Below are 18314 nucleotides of genomic sequence, written 5' to 3'. Positions count from 1 at the left end.
TCTTAAACCTTTCACTCTCTTTCCCCCCTTTTCTTTTTCCCCCCCACTTAAAATTATTTGATCCTTAAAGATGGCTTCTTCTTTGTCCCAATCTTCTTGTTCTACAAGCGTTTCTTGTTGCTTCTCATAGTTCCAGATCTCCATTTCTAAGAATTGAAACACGAAGCCAAAAGAACTTCTCCCTTCTTTGTGCGTCTTCATTCCATTTTTTAAGTTCCGTTTTCAGTTCTTCTAAGAGTGATACCATTTTAAAAACTTTTAAACAACCACCCAGTTAATTTTAGTCATCTAGATGCAAAAACCAAAAATCACCAAGTAATCCAAATAATCCAAGGCTGTTTCTACTTGCTTCTTTTTTCCACTTTCTCTTCCTGGGGTTCTATTATTTTGTTACCAAGTTTATTTATTTATTTATTTATTTATTTTATTTATTTGATTTGCCAATTGTTTACAAGATAATAAGTATAAGTGTATACATAGTTGTGAATACATGAAATGGGTACATATAAGAAAAATAAAAGAATAAGAGAAACAATAGGACAGGGACGGTAGGCACGTTGGTGCGCTTATGCACGCCCCCTACAGACCTCTTAGGAAAGGGGTGAGGTCAATAGTAGACAGTCTAAGGTTAAAGTTTTTGGGGTTTGGGGAAGAAACTACAGAGTCGGGTAGAGTATTCCAGACATTGACCACTCTATTGCTGAAGTCGTATTTCCTGCAATCAAGTTTGGTGCGGTTTACTTTGAGTTTGTATCTATTGTGTGCTCTTGTGTTGTTATGGTTGAAGCTGAAGTATTCATTGACAGGTAGGACATTGCAATGTATGATTTTATATACCATGCTTAAGTCAGACCGAAGACGGCGTAATTCAAGGTTTTCTAGTTCTAGAATTTCAAGTCTGGTGGCATAAGGTATTCTACAACGAGTAGAGGAGTGGAGAACTCTTCTTGTGAAATATTTCTGGACTTTCTCAATTGTGCTAATATCAGATACGTAATGTGGGTTCCAGACTGATGAACTGTATTCGAGTATTGGTCTAGCAAATGTTTTGTATGCTCTGGTTAGTAGTGTGATATTACCAGAGAAAAAGCTATGTAGGATTAGGTTAACAACTCTTAATGCCTTTTTGGCTATGTAGTTGCAGTGGGCTCTAGCACTTAGATCATTAGAGGTGAGTATTCCAAGGTCCTTTACAGAGCTTGGGTCATCAACAAGTTCTTGACTATTCAGCTTGTATTTTATTTTCTGATTTTTTTGCCAATATGTAAGACAGAGCATTTATTTGTTGAGATTTGAAGTTGCCATTTGTTTGACCATTCTGATACATAGTCAAGATCTTTTTGTAGGGTAGCAGTATTGTCTGTGGTATTGAACAGCTTTACATCATCAGCGAAGAGAACGCAATTGCTCTTAATATGATCACAGAGGTCGTTTATGTAGAGTATGAAGAGAGTTGATCCTAGAACACTGCCTTGGGGGACACCACTATTGACAGGTACTGGATTTGATAGGACGCTCCCGATTTTGACCATTTGTTGTCTGTTTGACAGGAATGCTTCTATCCAGTTATTCAGTTGTCCAGAGATACCATAGGATTTTATTTTTAGGAGTAGTTTGTCGTGTACCACTGAATCAAAGGCTTTACAGAAGTCTATGTAGATTGCGTCTATTGCTTTGCCCTGGTCAAGTTGTGTCGTCCATATGTTTTTGCAGTGTAAGAGTTGTAGATTACAGGATAGTTTTTTTCTGAAACCAAATTGTTTATTGGAGAGTAGGTTATTTGTCTCTAAGTGGAGGATGATGGATTGGTTAATAATTGATTCCATGACTTTACAGGTGATGCAGCATAAGGAGATTGGCCTGTAATTTTCAACTAGGCTTGGGTCTCCCTTTTTGAAGATGGGGATGACTGTGGCTTGTGACCATAGGTTAGGCAAGGAGCTGGTCCTGAAAGATTTTTCAAAGATTATGCTTAGAGGTTTGGCTATGGCAGTGGATAGCTTTCTTAAGAAGTAGGCACATATTCCATCCGGTCCAATAGATAGAGATGGTTTTAGATTGCGTAGTGATTTTTCAACATTGTCTTCTGTGAAATCGATATGTATTAGATCATTATTGTTATCTGTGGTACGGCTAGGAAATACTGGGCATGATCCATTGCTGTTTACAAATACTGAGCCGAAGAATGTGTTAAAGATGTTGGCTTTAATGGTGTCGTCGTTGCAGTCTTTACCATTAAAAAAAAATGTATCCATTAAAATGTATCTTTGAGGAATCTTGTTAAAATTTCACTGTAAGTTCCTTTTAATTACAGTTCCATTCCTTAATTCCAGGCAGTCTCCTCCATTTTTCCAGATCCTGCCCTTCTATTCTTTTTTTTTTCTGCTTTCCAGCTTTTAAAAACTTTTAAATGTCCAGAAATCTTTATTATCCCTTTGACTTTTATTTTCAGCTTAGATGCCTATTAATGTCAAAGTGGATTTTTCCCCCCAGTTTCTTGCTTAAGTCTCTTAGCTGTCAGTATAAAGAAGGGAAGAAAAAAAAACCTAATCCTTTCCTTTCTCTCTCTCCTTCGCAGCTTCAAAATCTTCTTTGGGAACAATGTTGTTAAGTTTAAATTCCAGGGTACCTTATTTGTTGCTTTTGCTGTTTGACCTGGTCAACCAAAACTTTGTATTCTTATCTTCCTCCTGCACATTCTTTTCCGGTCCAGTTCTTCTTTGTGGTGGCCATTTCTGACCACCACTACAACCGCCTTCGGGAAAGGGAGTAATGGCCAGCTGGGGAGGAGAGATGCGGCTCTCCTCAACCCTGCAGGCAGTCTCCTCCCTCTTCACCACCTCTGCGGGGTGGCTTAGCCCCGAAACCAGCCGGCTCGGGGCACTCCAGCAGTGAGCACGGATCGAAGCCTCAGAGAGACGAGGTTTCAGTCTGTCGCCGAAGAAGCTCAAACCGGAAGTCCCCCCCCCCACAGTCTTTTGATTAATTTCTAATGTTCAATTTTAGCTACCCTTGTCTCTTATTTAAATGTTTATATTCAGTTTTTATGTTTACTATTTTAGCTGTACACTGCCCAGAGTCCCTCTGTGAGGGAGATGGGTGATTTTGAAATTTGATAAATAAATAATTAAATACTAGATGGCAAATTTTATTTTCTATTTGTTCCCATGGAATGCATCTCCCACTAAGCTTGCAGCTATGCATAGGAGATGATAAAAATTAAAGAGAGGGATGAAAACATTAGTATTTCTTTCTAGCTTGTTGGGCCATTTCCAAAGTGGCCCTATTGCTTCATTTGTCATTAAAGGGATTGTCACATATGTCAATAATTATGTCCAAGTTCTGCAACCAAATTGAGAGCCTAAGGATTAGAATTTTATGCATGAAGTGGGCATTAATTTTTACATAAGACAGAGCCCATGGTGTCTTTACTTGACAGTTGTCCTTGACTGCAGGAGTCAATTACAGAACAAACCATATCATGTCATTTGTCCTGATGTTTAGTAGTGTTATGATCTCCAATGAGGTTTTGATGAATTATTTAAAAATGAAGGATTGTTTTGAATTCATAGTTCTTTTGCATCTTTTTTCTGCTGTTCTTTTGCAGCTTGACCTGCACCAATTTATTTATTTGATTTGTCAATCGCTTACAAGATAATAGGTATAAGTATAAACATAATTATGAATACATGAAATAGATACATATAAGAACTAATCATATGACCGTATATTTTAAAATATCAATATATGAATTAATAATGAAACAAAGCTATGATGGAAGCAATATATATTATAGTCATTCAAATAAACTTTGTAATGGTTTACATAGGAATTTTGATAAGTACAACTATCTCTTAGTTTATTATCTATTGGATTGTAAAAAGAATGTAGGAATAGTCCTGCTATATTACGTCAAAACCTAACTTTGTTTACCATTTTGTTGTTCACAGTGTCTGCACAGATTTCAAATGTTTATAAGTTTCAACTGTTGCTTCTCCTCAACCGGTATTTGAAAAAGAATGTCCCTGATATGGAGATATCAGAAAGTCTTCAAGACTATAGCACTCAGTAGACCTGTTGTTCATTTCTCTTTGAAAGCCACCCAGGTTAATTACTACACCATGTCTTATATTACTGGATGCCAGAAATTAAGTACGTGCTATGGGAATAAATATATTCTTCACTCTAAATCTTCTTTTATTCGGCTTCATTTTAAAATCTAAGGATACAGTGTTGGTAATATCATCTTTATTCATATGGTTGTTAATCTCAAAAATCTCTAGAAGACAAATTTTACCTTTGCAAAATTGCAGATTTCTTTCAGTAAGTCTTATTTCTCTATGTTCTGTGGTATTTTTTTGTTTGGTAACTGTTTTTATTAAAAAGTTTTTAGCCAGAATAGACAGATAAATGTTTTTAACCCAGAATAAACATCACACTAACTTGGATCTTATATCAGTCTTTTTAATATGTATATATTTTAAAATAAAATATATATAAATTACTGCTTAACCTGAACCTAATATTGTTCATTACTAATGCTCTGGACAGCTATCAGTGACAATATAAAAATAACACAGCATCCTCTATAATCTTCAACACACACACACACACACACACACACACACACACACACACAAATAAAAAAAAATAGAGCCAGGAAATATAATGTCTCCCAATGTTCAGGCATTGAGCCAGATTTGAGGAATTAATTGCATATTTTTTGCAAGGAAGACAGTTAAACAGTTATTTAAGAAGTGTTGAAAGACTGCCATTAGAACCAGTGATTTCTCACAATGTAGTCTCCCAGGGTCTACTAAATATTTCTTGTTACCACAATCTCCTTGAGTTTTCTCTTGAGAAAGTCAATACATCTATCTGTTTATCTGTTTCCCCTACAGTAGAGAGCTAATGATCTAAGTGCTAGAGCCCACTGCAACTACATAGCCAAAAAGGCATTAAGAGTTGTTAACCTAATCCTACGTAGCTTTTTCTCTGGTAATATCACACTACTAACCAGAGCATACAAAACATTTGCTAGACCAATACTCGAATACAGTTCATCAGTCTGGAACCCTCATTACGTATCTGATATTAGCACAATTGAGAAAGTCCAGAAATATTTCACAAGGAGAGTTCTCCACTCTTCTACTCGTTGTAGAATACCTTATGCCACCAGACTTGAAATTCTAGAACTAGAAAACCTTGAATTACGCCGTCTTCGGTCTGACTTAAGCATGGTATATAAAATCATACATTGCAATGTCCTACCTGTCAATGAATACTTCAGCTTCAACCATAACAACACAAGAGCACACAATAGATACAAACTCAAAGTAAACCGCACCAAACTTGATTGCAGGAAATACGACTTCAGCAACAGAGTGGTCAACGTCTGGAATACTCTACCCGACTCTGTAGTCTCTTCCCCAAACCCCAAAAACTTTAACCTTAGACTGTCTACTATTGACCTCACCCCTTTCCTAAGAGGTCTGTAGGGGGCGTGCATAAGTGCACCAACGTGCCTACCGTCCCTGTCCTATTGTTTCTCTTATTCTTTTATTTTTCTTATATGTACCCATTTCATGTATTCACAACTATGTATACACTTATACTTATTATCTTGTAAACAATTGGCAAATCAAATAAATAAAATAAAATAAATAAATGTAAAGAATTAATTCAGTTTCTGTTCACATTCTAGATCAGGGACGCCCAATCTTTTGTGCATCTTTCCGTGGAGAAAGGTTTTTCCGTGGACTGGAGAGGGTGTGGTTTTGAGTGATGCCTGCATCCTGTAGATGGGGCTTCCCTTGTTTGCGTGGACCGATTTCTGGCATGCTGCAGACTGGTGCCAGTCCAGAGGTTAGGGACCCCGGCTCTACTTCTTCTTTGAGCATCCCGTGTAATTTTTCGTTGCTTACTAGCCCAACTATTTTCTAGCTGATTTTCTACTTCAAGTGCATTTAGAACAGTCCTTTCCTTTCCCTTTCCTTTGTAGTCCATATCTCTTTCCATTTTTTTCTGATAGAATTTGTGCTCTTTTTTGTTTTCCTATTAAGACAGGAGTCCCATTTTCCAAAAGACGTTTTCTGAATCTTCTAAACTTTGTACAGCTTCCCAGATGCTACAAAAGATGTGTTTTTTTACACTGTAGAATACAGTCCAATGGACTTTCAGTTAGCTTTATGAAACAATTTGATTTCCCTTTCAAGGCCTATTAACTAATTCTTACATTTTACTATTTCCTCTAAATTTATAATAGATTATTTCCACCTGTTACAATTAAATATAAAGTTGTATCTCCTCTGAGACAGGACTAATTGTGGTAAGGCACACTTGTCTACAATACCTAGAAATTTAGTTTGTTGCAGCCTGAGCATGAATGTGCTCAGTATATATAAGGGCAGTTAATTCATTACCACTTCTCTTTGGTATGCTTCCATGATTTCTTTCACCATCTCAAGATCATCTTCTGGTTTTTGATCAGGAAGAGAACGCATATACCCTAAACCTGATCTATATTTGTAATAAGAAATAATCATATCCCATTATCTCTCTTTTCATAGATTACTGTTAATCTCCTGTATTTATGTTTTGTTTGCAATCAAGCTCATACTTTTTCCTACCTTGGTTCAGAGGCTTCTAATATTGGGGTAGCCGTATCTATACTGGTGCCATGAAATGAACTGTTTACATGAGTTTTGTTTCCTCTTTCACCTCCTGATTACATCTATGCAATGCTGCTTTTCCAAAGTTGGCCTTATCCCATATAATTATTTTTGGAACATCAGTTCTCTTCAGAATGGGATGCTCTCCAGCACCTGTTGGCTTTCCCCCAGGAGTTAATTCAAAGGTTTCTTGGGTACCTTTTTGAGATTTTATGCCAGTAGTCAGACTCCTTTTAAAATTCTGAATATAGTCCAGACACTAAGTCTCATTCAATTATTTAAAAATTGAGTAATCTTATAATGGAATATTTTCATGTTAGTAGCAATGGCACTTAGACTTATATACCACTTCGCAGTGCTTTCCAGCCCTCTCTAAGTGGATTGAAAGAGTCAGCATATTGCCTCCCAATAATCTGGGTCCTCATTTTACCCACCTCGGAAGGATGGAAGGCTGAGTCAACCTTGAGCCTGGTGAGATTTGAACTGCCAAATTGCAGGCAGATGGCAGTCAGTAGAAGTAACCTGCAGTACTGCATTCTAAACCACTGTGCCACTAGGGCTCTAGTAGCTATAATACAATACAGAACTAGGTATGTTTAAACATCTTAAAGCCTATTGATTTCAGTGGATTTATGTATATCTAATATTGATCTGAATTATAGCTAGTGTTTAATATCTGCTAGATCAAGGGTCTTCAACCACCAGACCATGGATCAATACAGGTCTGTGACCTGTTAGGAATCGGCTTGCAGAGCTGGAAGTAAATGGCGAGCAAGTGCGTAAACCCAAAACATTCTCCCCTCCCCATTTTGTGGAAAAATTGTCTTCCACGAAATTGGTCCACGGTGCCAAAATGTTGGGGAATGCTGTGCTAGATAACAAAAGCATCTAATTTTTTTTAGTAAATTCAAAAATTTAGCCCAGGAATAATTTTATTTGCTAACTTCATGTTGTTCCTATATGCAAGAGGATATATTGTGTCCTGCTTTCCTTCAGTGGTTTCAAGCTTGGAGGTGAAGAAAATAAAATTACTCCTAAAATAGTTCTGGCATTCAAAAGCGCCAGGTGGATCTGGCAGCCCAGCAAAATTGAGAGGAAAATCTTCTTTATCTTCCTGCTGGAAAGAAAGCCTATCTTTTGTTCTGACAATGGGGCTAAGTTTCTCTCAATGGTTATGAGCAGCTTGATGCTAAAAAGGGAAACTTGAGCTTGCTTGTCTGGAACTAAGAAGGAAGCTCTCTGCTTGCTTTATGCTGAATTGTTGAGCACTTTGAGGTTAAGAACCAACATTGTGTTTGGAAGGAAGGGATTAATTTATGCACTTTGACATATAATACAGATTGAGCAACAATCTCCATTATCCTGTCACATTTCCAAGAGCAAAGGGAGAACTAAAACTATCCTTGGTGATGAGCTGCTTTCCATGAAAAGTATGTATAACAGGATGAAAGTATACTTTCTCTCAAGCAAGCTTTCCAATCCATAATGCAATGTACCAGTTTATTTTATTTTATTTATTTATTTTATCAAATGCTTACAGTATAATAGAAATAAGAATAAACATAAATTTAAATATAAGAAATAGGAACTAATAATTGGGGACAATAGGACAGGGACGGTATGGTAGGCACGATTGTGCGCTTAGGCACGCCCCTTACAGACCTCTTAGGAATGGGGTGAGGTCAATAGAAGTTAGTTTGGGGGTAAAGGAGTGGGGGTTTGAGCAGGTGACAACAGAATCAGGTAGTGAGTTCCAGACATTGACCACTCGGTTGCTGAAATCATACTTCCTGCAGTCAAGTTTGGAGTGGTTTACATTAAGTTTATATCTGTTGTGTGATCTTGTGTTGTTGTGGTTAAAACTGAAATATTAATTAACTGGTAAGACGTTGTAACATATGATTTTATGTACTATGCTTAAGTCCAATCTTAGCTGGCGTAGTTCAAGGTTGTCTAAGCCTAGAATCTCAAGTCTGGTGGTGTAGGGTATTCTGTTGCAAATAGACGAATGTAGTACTCTTCTGGTAAAATACTCCTGGACTCGCTCAATTGTATTTATGTCTGATATACAGTGCGGATTCCAGACAGCAGAGTTGTATTCAAGTATTGGTCTAGCAAAGGTTTTGAATGCCCTAGTTTGCAAACTAGTATTACCAGAGGAGAAGCTTCATAAAATTAGATTTACAATTCTTAAAGCCTTTTTGGCAATACTGTTGCAGTGAGCTTTGGCGCTTAGGTTATTGTTGTTTTAATATAAACCATGATTTCAGAAAGGTACTTACTGATTCATCGCTGGATTCATACATAATCTGGTTTGAGATATGTTACAAGTGGGCTTATCTTTTTTGTTATGTGGAGTCCTTTTATTCAATGTGAATATTGAATTTGATTTTTCCCCTCTGTCTTGCCTTTGCAATATTGGTTTTATTGTTTATATTTTTTGAATGTTATAGATTCCCCCCCACCAACATTACAGCTATATTACTGCAGCTTATTTGAATCAGAGTTTGTACTTATGTTCTAGCCTGTGAATCTTAAATTACCTGCTTTCATTTCCTGAATTCATCCATTTTGTTTCCTTTTCGTGTTCTTATTCGGGCAAATCTTCTATAATATGAAAGAAGAGTTATATTCTCTAATAGCTGTCTTGATTCTGGCTTCCTTAGTTGTGCTTTTGTATTAGGGGACTGATAGAACTATTGGATAATATGTATGAATATTGATAAATGAGAAGTCACATATCTATGCTCATGATGGAGGAAAGAATTGATTTTTTAATCTATTCTGTGGCAAAGTGCATTCTCAGAATATAACACTGTATAGCATTACCACTAGATTGTTATAATTATCTGGACAAGGATGATCTTTTGAATTCAGTTTATTGTGGTCATAGAACAAACAGTACAAGCAGAGTGCTTGTTGAATGAATAAATGAATGAATATACATTTGTATCTTTATATATCCATTCAGCCTATATTAAAGTATAATGTAAACACTAAAATTGTATTAAATATGATAACATTTAAAATTACAACAAAATAATATCTAAAATTTAAATGAGTTATAATTACCTAGAAACCATTGAGGGATAATATTTAGAATATGAGTTGGCCAAATATGATGAAACCTGCATTTCTGGTCTTTGAAGAAATAATTAATTGTTAAATAAGCTGTTAAATAAGCATTATAGCTCCTAGCTGTTCCTTTTACAGTTAATTCAAGAGTTGCAATTCAAAAACAATTAAGCAAAAAGAGCTTCATCAGTTAATATCAGGCCCAAGTCCCAGAGATGACACAGCCAAATTCAATTGAGTTCAATCCTTTAATTGCTTATGCCTAACTAAAAGAATTTTGCAAAACTAAAGCTATAATCTAACCTACAAGGTATATCTTGAGAGGTTCTAGGATGTGGATACTCTAAATCTCTTTTCCTTTCCCCTATCCAGCTTGGGTTATGCAGTCTCTTATTCTGGGTCTGTCTTTGGGAAAGCTCCACTGTATTTTGCCAAAACTCTTCCCGCTGCTCCTCCAGGTGCACATTCCATCACAGTTAAGTCTATTAAAGAATCAAGTACAAGTAACCCTTGGGTTGCAAATGTAATAGAGCCTGCAAATTACATTTGTAACCTGAGGATTCGTTAATTGGATCACGTTAAATGAACGCGATTCCCTCCCTGCTTTACCCAATGCATTCGCTAATCAAACACACAGGTCCCTAAAGTGTACATGAGGTATCTCAGGTAAAGAAAACCATGGGGGGCCTAGTGTTTCCGACCATCCAAGGCTTCTCCTGACCCACTCTGAGGTGTATCTCATGCTTCCCCCTCCCCTATCTTGCCCCACCGGGACTCCATGGGCACTGGGCCTATGGAGACTCACTTATCTCTCCAGCCATCTCTCCAGCCTCTCTGCCACAGTTTCTTTGCCTGCTTCCAGTGTTCCAAAAGCAGAGCTGTGAGAATAGAGGCAGAGTGGGATGAGCATGCCCGGCTCAGCTTGGCTGACTCACCGAGGCTGCCTAACCCAGGCACCTGATCTGCTTTTGGAGCGCCAGGCAGCCTCAGTTTTTTTTAGGATTTTTTTTAAAAAAATTCTCTACAGATTATTGCTTATCATTATGGACAATAACCATTCAGATGAGCCAGTGGTTTATGAACAGCATCCTACATGGGGGCTGAAGTGAGTTTCTAGTTACTAGAAGTGGTGTTTTAATGCAACAAAGATAATCTTTTCTTATTCCCTGTTAGTGTCAGGATTCCAGCAATCACTCTAATAAAATCATGATTCTAGAGCCAAACTTCAAAAAGCTTCAAGGGATTTATTAGAGGCCACAGACTGGCATTGCCCTGTATGAAGCCAACTCTGGCATAGGTAATTTACAGTCACCTGTGACCCTGTTTCCCCTCGCCCCCTGGGTGTCTCATAAATCAGATTCTCCAATTGAGCACGTTCACCAGGCTGGGTGTCATCATTCACGTTCTCCAATTAAATATATTCGTGGGCAAACGCTCTGGTATTTTAGTTACAATCTTTTAAAGATAAGAGTTGTAATGTACTTTTGCTTTTAAACTGCTGCACTGCTCTTCCAGATTCCCCCCCCCTCTTTTTATGGCAACTACTAAAACAGGCATAGGAATGTTTTATGAGTTGACAGTTAGCAGAATCAAAGTGATGTAAGCAAATCAAACAGTTACATGTCATTTTACTGTACTTACAGAAGAGATTTCTACATCACAAAAAGGCAGTCTTTAGGGTTCCCTGTTATGCATTGTTTAGGAGGGGGATACTGCAAAAAAGAGAAACATTTATACATTTTAGTATAGGGAAATAATTCCCTAAAAAACTATTCTTCTCAAGCTTATCATCTAATATAGTTTAGGAACATCGTTATTCCTTTATATTCATTCCATTGAGCTATGAAGATGAAAAGAAACAGGTACTACTGAAAAAAAAATTGGGAGCATAATATAACAGGTAAAATATTGGACTGAGATCAGGGAGACTTAAGTTCATATACCTACTTTCTCGTGTGGCTCACTGGTTCCTTTTGGGACCAATTGCTATCTCAACCTCAGTACAGGTGGTCCTTGACTTATGACACAATTGAGCCCAAAATTTATGTTGCTCAGTAATAAGTTTGTTAAGTGAGTTTTACCCCATTTTACGACATTTCTTATTAAGTGAATCATTGCAGTTGTTCAGTTAATAACATGGTTGTTAAGAGAATCCAGCTTTGCTGGTCAGAAAGTCGCAAAAGATCATGAGATACTGCAATCATCATTAATATGAGCTAGTTGCCATGCATTGGAAATTTGATCAAAAAACACACAAAAAAAAAAAAAAAAAAAAAAAAAAAAAAAAAAAAAAAAAAAAAAAAAAAAAAAAAAAAAAAAAAAAAAAAAAAAAAAAAACATTTAAAGGGATGCTGCAGTGGTCTTCAGTGTGGAAAAATGGTAGAATGGTCACTTTTATCAGTGCTGTTGTAACTGTGGATGGTGATTAAATGAACGGTTGCAAGTCGGGGACTATCTCTAGTGCACCCTCAAGATATTTGCAGGCCACAAAATTTGAGCTGTATGCTTTTTGTATACAGTGTTTGTTTGAATGGGTGGAATTAACACGGTTCAACCTCTTCTTTTGCAGATGCTATTGTTCATTTCCGTTTGTAGAAACCTGTTGATGTGTATACCTCAGCTAAAACTGGGGTGCAGAGACAGATTGATAGATTTCTTTACGGCTTACTCTACTGCTTTTTGCACATTTAATTTGAAAAGGAAAAGAATTTCCCTCCTGCAATTCTTGCGGTGAGAATCTTCCCGAGGCTGGATACAAATGATACAAATTCCTGCATAATTACTGCAAAGGTGGGGGATGAGGGATACTCATCTGCCAAATAGTACTTTTTGTGAATAACTTTTTAAAAAAGTTCCCATGCAGCTGGCACTGATGAGTTACCACTCATGATTGATGAGTACCAAGAATTGCTCAGAATTCCTGGTACGGAGCCTCAAACTGATGAAAGAAATAGGGTTGGGTGGTTTTTTTTTTTTGCAAACATCAAGGCTTTGACATAGAATACAGAAATGATGATCAGGTGATATCCATAACGTTATATTAGAATAAACTTCAAGGGGAGGGATATAATTTTAAGGCCAGAAGTTCTCCTTATCTTTCTGATCGCACATAGATTTGACTTACAGGTATTCCTCAACTTATGACCCCAAGAATCAGATTTTCTGTTGCTAACTAAGCAAAAGCTATTGTTAAGTAAGTCATGTCGATTTTAATGATGTTTTTGCCATGGTTGTTAAATGAATTGCTGCAGATGTTAAGGTCAGCATACAGTTGTTAAGTGAATCTGGCTTTCTCCAGTAACTTTTTGCTGTTTGGAAACTGGGAAGATCACAAAGCTCATAATTACTATACCCCTGAGATGTTGCATTGTAAATATACGATGGTTGCCATGCAACAAAACTTTGATCATTGTGACTAAGGACATGCTGCAATAATCTTAAGTGCTAGGAACAGTCATAAGTCATTTTTTTCAGCACCATTGTTAACTTTGAACAGTCATTAAACAAATAGTCATCAGTTCAGGACTACTTCTACTATCTTTTCTCCTCTGATTCTGTTAGTTCTTTATGTATAGATAGTTATCTTATAATTGAATTTTAGAGGCTGACAAAATATAAATGGCTAGATTGATTTATGACAAGATTGTCCATACAATACAAAAATGTTTTTATTAGGATCATTCAAAAGTATATGCCATCATCAGCACTCAGCACTTAGACCAGTGGTGGGATTCAAATTTGTTTACTACTGATTCTGTGGGTGTGGCTTGGTGGGCGTGGCAGGGGAAGGATACTGTAAAATCTCCAGTCAGAGGTGGTATTTGCTGGTTCTCCAAACTACTCAAAATTTCTGCTACCGGTTCTCCAGAACTGGTCAGAACCTGCTGAATACCACCTCTGCCTTAGACATATACACCGCTTCACAGTGCTTCACAGCCCTCTCTAAATGGTTTTGCAGAGTCAGCATATTATCCCCAACAATCTGGGTCCTCATTTTACTGACCTCGGAAGGATGGAAGGCTGAGTCAACCTTGAGCCTGGTGAGATTCGAACTGCCAAATTGCAGGCAGCTGGCAGGCAGCAGAAATACCCTGCAGTACTGCACTCTAACCACTGTGCCACTAGGGCTGTTTTGAGTTTGAGTTCTTAAGTTCATTTGAGTTCTCCAGAGCTTTTAAATCAGGCTAGGAGGCTTCACCATCACCACTATCATCAGAGATTGGGAATAAGAGCTCCTCTGTGAGGCAGATGGATGGTGAAAATGTTTGATATAGAAATAAATATAACTAAATATACCAGAATCTTCTCCAAATTAGGCAGGACTTGCTTTTCTAGATTTTCCTTATCTAAAGGAAAATACATTTAGCTTTTTGAATCTCAAATTTTTAAAAATGAAGTGCTTTTGATTATTTCCTATAATCATATTTTAGTGAAGATTATTAAAAAAATACCAATGATTCAATTTTCTGATTTGTGATTTCTTCTATCCAGTATCTAATTGTATTCCAATATTTTTTCACTTCCTGGCATGTCCACCAGGTATGAAAATAAGTGCCTTTTCCTTTTCCACATTTCCAATAATTTGGGTCTGAGTTGAACATTTTTGCCAAACTAGCGGGAGGAAGGTGCCATCTGTAGAACATTTTGTATTGATTTTCCTTGTATGCTGTGGATGTAATTAGTTTGTAATTTGATCCCCACATTCTCTCACAGTTTTCCAGGTCTATATTGTGGCCAACATTGAATTTAATCTGGAAACTTTTTTATTAGGTATAACAACACAAAAATGCAATAAAACAGATAGATATATTATGTTACATATATTAACAGCTGCAAGGATTTTGTACGCACAACTCTGGAAGGAAAAAAGGGTTCCACATGGTTATAAAAAAAATAATACTGTAGATTGTATAGAGATGGACAGGCTAACGATGAAAATAAAAGACAAAGAAGATTCAATTTATTATAGGGCCTGGGATGCCTAGTATGAGTGGTTTAGAAATAAAAATAAAATAAAATGGCAATTAGGAAAAGAATGAGGGAATATGTAAATATGTAAATATACCATGGAGAAGATTGAGATGTAAGGATAAAAGATATTGATTTAAAGTAACAGTAAGATGTAACGGTAAAAGAATAAGTAAATACATATACTGAAAAATGTGAGGAGATGCAAAAGATGTCTTGATGTTGATAACAATGTATAAAGTTTTATTTTTTGTTTTTAAAATTTTGAAACTTAATAAAATTTATAAAAAAAATACCAATGATTACTGGCAAAACAAGTAGAAGTTAATCAGAATAGTATATATAGAAAAGATATTTTGGGAATATTTTATTGGAATCAAGTTCAGGAACAGATAGATACTTGTGAGCAAATGAAGCGCAGCAACAGAATACAGTTCTGTCTTATTTTTTTTGCGCTTCTTTGAATATGCTGGCTTGCTTTCATGCTTTCATTGTCAAATGGCTTTTCTTAGATCCCAGATTCCATTCTGCATTTTTACTGCAACATATATAATATAAGCCATTGTATTTGCACTGACTTGTTGCAGAAAGGAGTTTGGCATCCTTAGTTTTCCTGCCTGAGCAGGGGCTTGGACTAGAAGACCTCCAAACCCCCTTTCAACTCTGTTAAACACACATGTATTTATGCTCTGGACTATAGACATTGAATGCATGTAAACCCTGAAAAATATGTGGTAGCCCTGGGCAAAAGAAAAGCAGTAGAATCACTCTATGTGTAGGGACAGTGTAAAATATTAACACATGATAAATAATGGAACAATTAAAAATAATAGCACAGTTTTCTCTGTCTCTCTATCTTCCTATTTCTTTTCTTTCTTTCTCTTTCTTTGTCTCTTTCTGTCTTTCTCTCCCTTCCTTTCTTTCTCTCTCTCTCTCTCTCTCTCTCACATACCACTCTCTCTCACTCTCCCTATTTCTTTTTCTTCCTCCTTCTTCCTCTTTCTTTCTCTCCCTTCCTCTTTCTTTCTTTCTTTCTTTCTTTCTTTCTTTCTTTCTTTCTTTCTTTCTTTCTTTCTTTCTTTCTTTCTTTCTTTCTCTCTCTCTCTCTCTCTCTCTCTCTCTCTCTCTCTCTCTCTCTCTCTCTCTCTCTCTCTCTCTCTCTCTCACACACACACACACACACACACACACGTCAGCCTTCATTCCCTCTCACTCCAGGCACCTTACTCACAAGGGGAAGTGAATCCAGCATTGTAGAAGTTCTACAGGTTAACAGACTTGCATTTGCAGCTCCTGCAAACTTCCCCATGGCTGGATTTCCCCCCCCCCCCCCAGCGTTCTTTCCCTCTCGCTCCAGGCACTTTACTCACAAGGTGAAGTGTCCATGAAGAATCCAGCCTTGGAACAGTTTTGCAGGTTAACGGACCGCTGCTCCACCCACAGTCATGTGTTTTCAAGTGGCTGCTTGAAAATGCATGGCTAGGGTGGGGGAGCAGTCCTCCTTTAAACTGGGGCGAGCGAGCATCGGGCGGGCGGGGCAAGCGAGTGAGCAGAAACCAGGCGACCGTGTTGGGGGTGTGGCCAGCTAGATGTTGCTACCAGTTTGGCAACCCACGCCAAATTCTTGCTACCGGTTCGCCCGAGTAGGTGCGAACCGGCTGAATACCACCTCTGTACTAATTCAATCCAACCCTACTTAACTTGATCAGCCAAGGTCAGCTTTAGGCCTAGGCAGTATCAACTATCTGTCAAAACACAGTTCTCTTTCAATCAAGACAGGAACATAGAGGTATATTGTTAACTTTTTTTTTTTCATTCAGAAAGCTATGTTTCTGAAGATAATGCATAGTTTAGGCCAATGTTTTCAGAAGAGTGTAGCTTGATGATATTTTTTTTCCTACATTGCTGCTCTTTATTATGCTGCAGATAAAAAGTAAGAACTGTTCCTTTACACTCTAGCCGTGATTTGACCTCAAGATATTTTTCGTAAATCAAAGAAACAGAACAGTTTAGTGTATGAAAATATGTTCCCCCTCTTATCAGCTCTTATGCCAGTCACCTTTATGATACTTGTTTCATGGTTGACTTGGTTTCCTCATCCTTATTGTACTAAGTAGTATTTTTCTTCTATCTGAATAGAAAAATATTACAGTAAATGTAAGCCTGATTTTAAAAAAGAAGCTCAAGGGCTCAGTCACTGAATACTTATTGCTTCATTGCATTTAATTTCCACAGTTTATTTGTTAGTTGTTTCCTCTGGGGGCTCAAGTCAATATACAATAGTACCAGATGTGGGATTCAAATTTTTTTACTACTAGTTCTGTGGGCGTGGCTTGGTGGGCGTGGCAGGGGAAGGAGACTGTAAAATCTCCAGTCAGAGATGGCATTTGCCGGTTCTCTGAACTACTGAAAATTTCCGCTACCAGTTCTCCAGAACTGGTCAGAACCTGCTGAATACCACCTCTGCATAGTACGTCCTTCCTCCAGTTCTGTGTCCACACTATTTCGGTTAAATCAGAGGTCTCATTCTCACGGCCCACGGGCCAATTGCGGCCCGCAGGACGATATCCTGTGGCCCCCACCGTGATATGAAAGTATAATATTAGTGTATAATATAAATATAAAGTATAATATAAAGTATAATATTATGCAGCCCAGCCTCACCCAGACTCTGCCTCCAGCGGCCCCCAGGTAAATTGTGTTTGAGACCCCTGGGTTAAATAGATTGAGATGAGACAAGAAGACTGACACAAAATTATCCAATGAGCTTCTACGAGTTTGATTTGAAATCCTAATTGACAATCCTAATCCCTTCTAATCATGAGATCATACAGGCTGTCTCACAGCCAGTGGTGGGATTCAATTTTTTTTTTACTGCCGGTTCTGTGGGTGTGGCTTGGTGGGTGTAGCAGGGGAAGGATATAGTAAAATCTCCAGTCAGAGGTAGGATTTGCTGGTTCTCTGGAGTACTCAAAATTTCCACTACCGGTTCTCCAGAACTGGTCAGAACCTGTTGAATGCCACCTCTGTTCACAGCAATATATATTAAAATACAAGAAGTCCTTGTATTTTATCCAGTTCATTTAGTAAATGTTCAAAGTTACAATGGCACTGAAAAATGTGACTTATTACTATTTTTCACACTTATTACCATGGCAGCAGCATCATGGTCATTTGTTTTACATTCGGATGCTTGACAACTTCACAATTTATGACGGTTGCAGTGATTCCCCTTTTGCAACCCAAGTAAAGTCAATGGGAAGCCAGATTCACTTAACAATTTTGTTACTAATTTAAAGCTGCAGGGGTTCACTTGACAAATGTGGCAAGAAAAGTCATAAAATGGGGCAAAACCCATTTAACAAATTTCTCACTTAGCAACATAAATTTTGGGCTTAATTGTGGCTGGAAGTTGAGGACTACTTATATGTAACACTGCGAGTTACTCCTGTATCATTTATCATCTTTTCACAAGAGACACCTAATAAAAATATGCTTTTGGGAGTCACTCAGCTATTACAGAATTCTAATGTTCTAATGAGACAAAATAATTTCTTAAAGGTGATCCTAATTTTCGAAGGGAGAGATCTACAATCAAGA

The 18314-nt window shown here is 37.4% G+C and overlaps 1 protein-coding gene across 1 annotated transcript in view; it reads left to right on the top strand.

Moving 5' to 3' along the window:
- RAPGEF4 (Rap guanine nucleotide exchange factor 4) overlaps window positions 1-18314 on the top strand; it is a 186629-nt gene that overhangs the window by 6574 nt on the left and 161741 nt on the right. The gene's annotated exons all lie outside the window — the stretch shown is intronic.

This window comes from Notechis scutatus, chromosome 1 (assembly GCF_049901735.1).
Source record: "Notechis scutatus isolate UNSWTSFEM ecotype Mainland chromosome 1, rNotScu1.2, whole genome shotgun sequence".
Taxonomy (NCBI): Eukaryota; Metazoa; Chordata; class Lepidosauria; order Squamata; family Elapidae; genus Notechis; species Notechis scutatus.
This window is presented reverse-complemented; position numbering and strand designations above follow the sequence as displayed.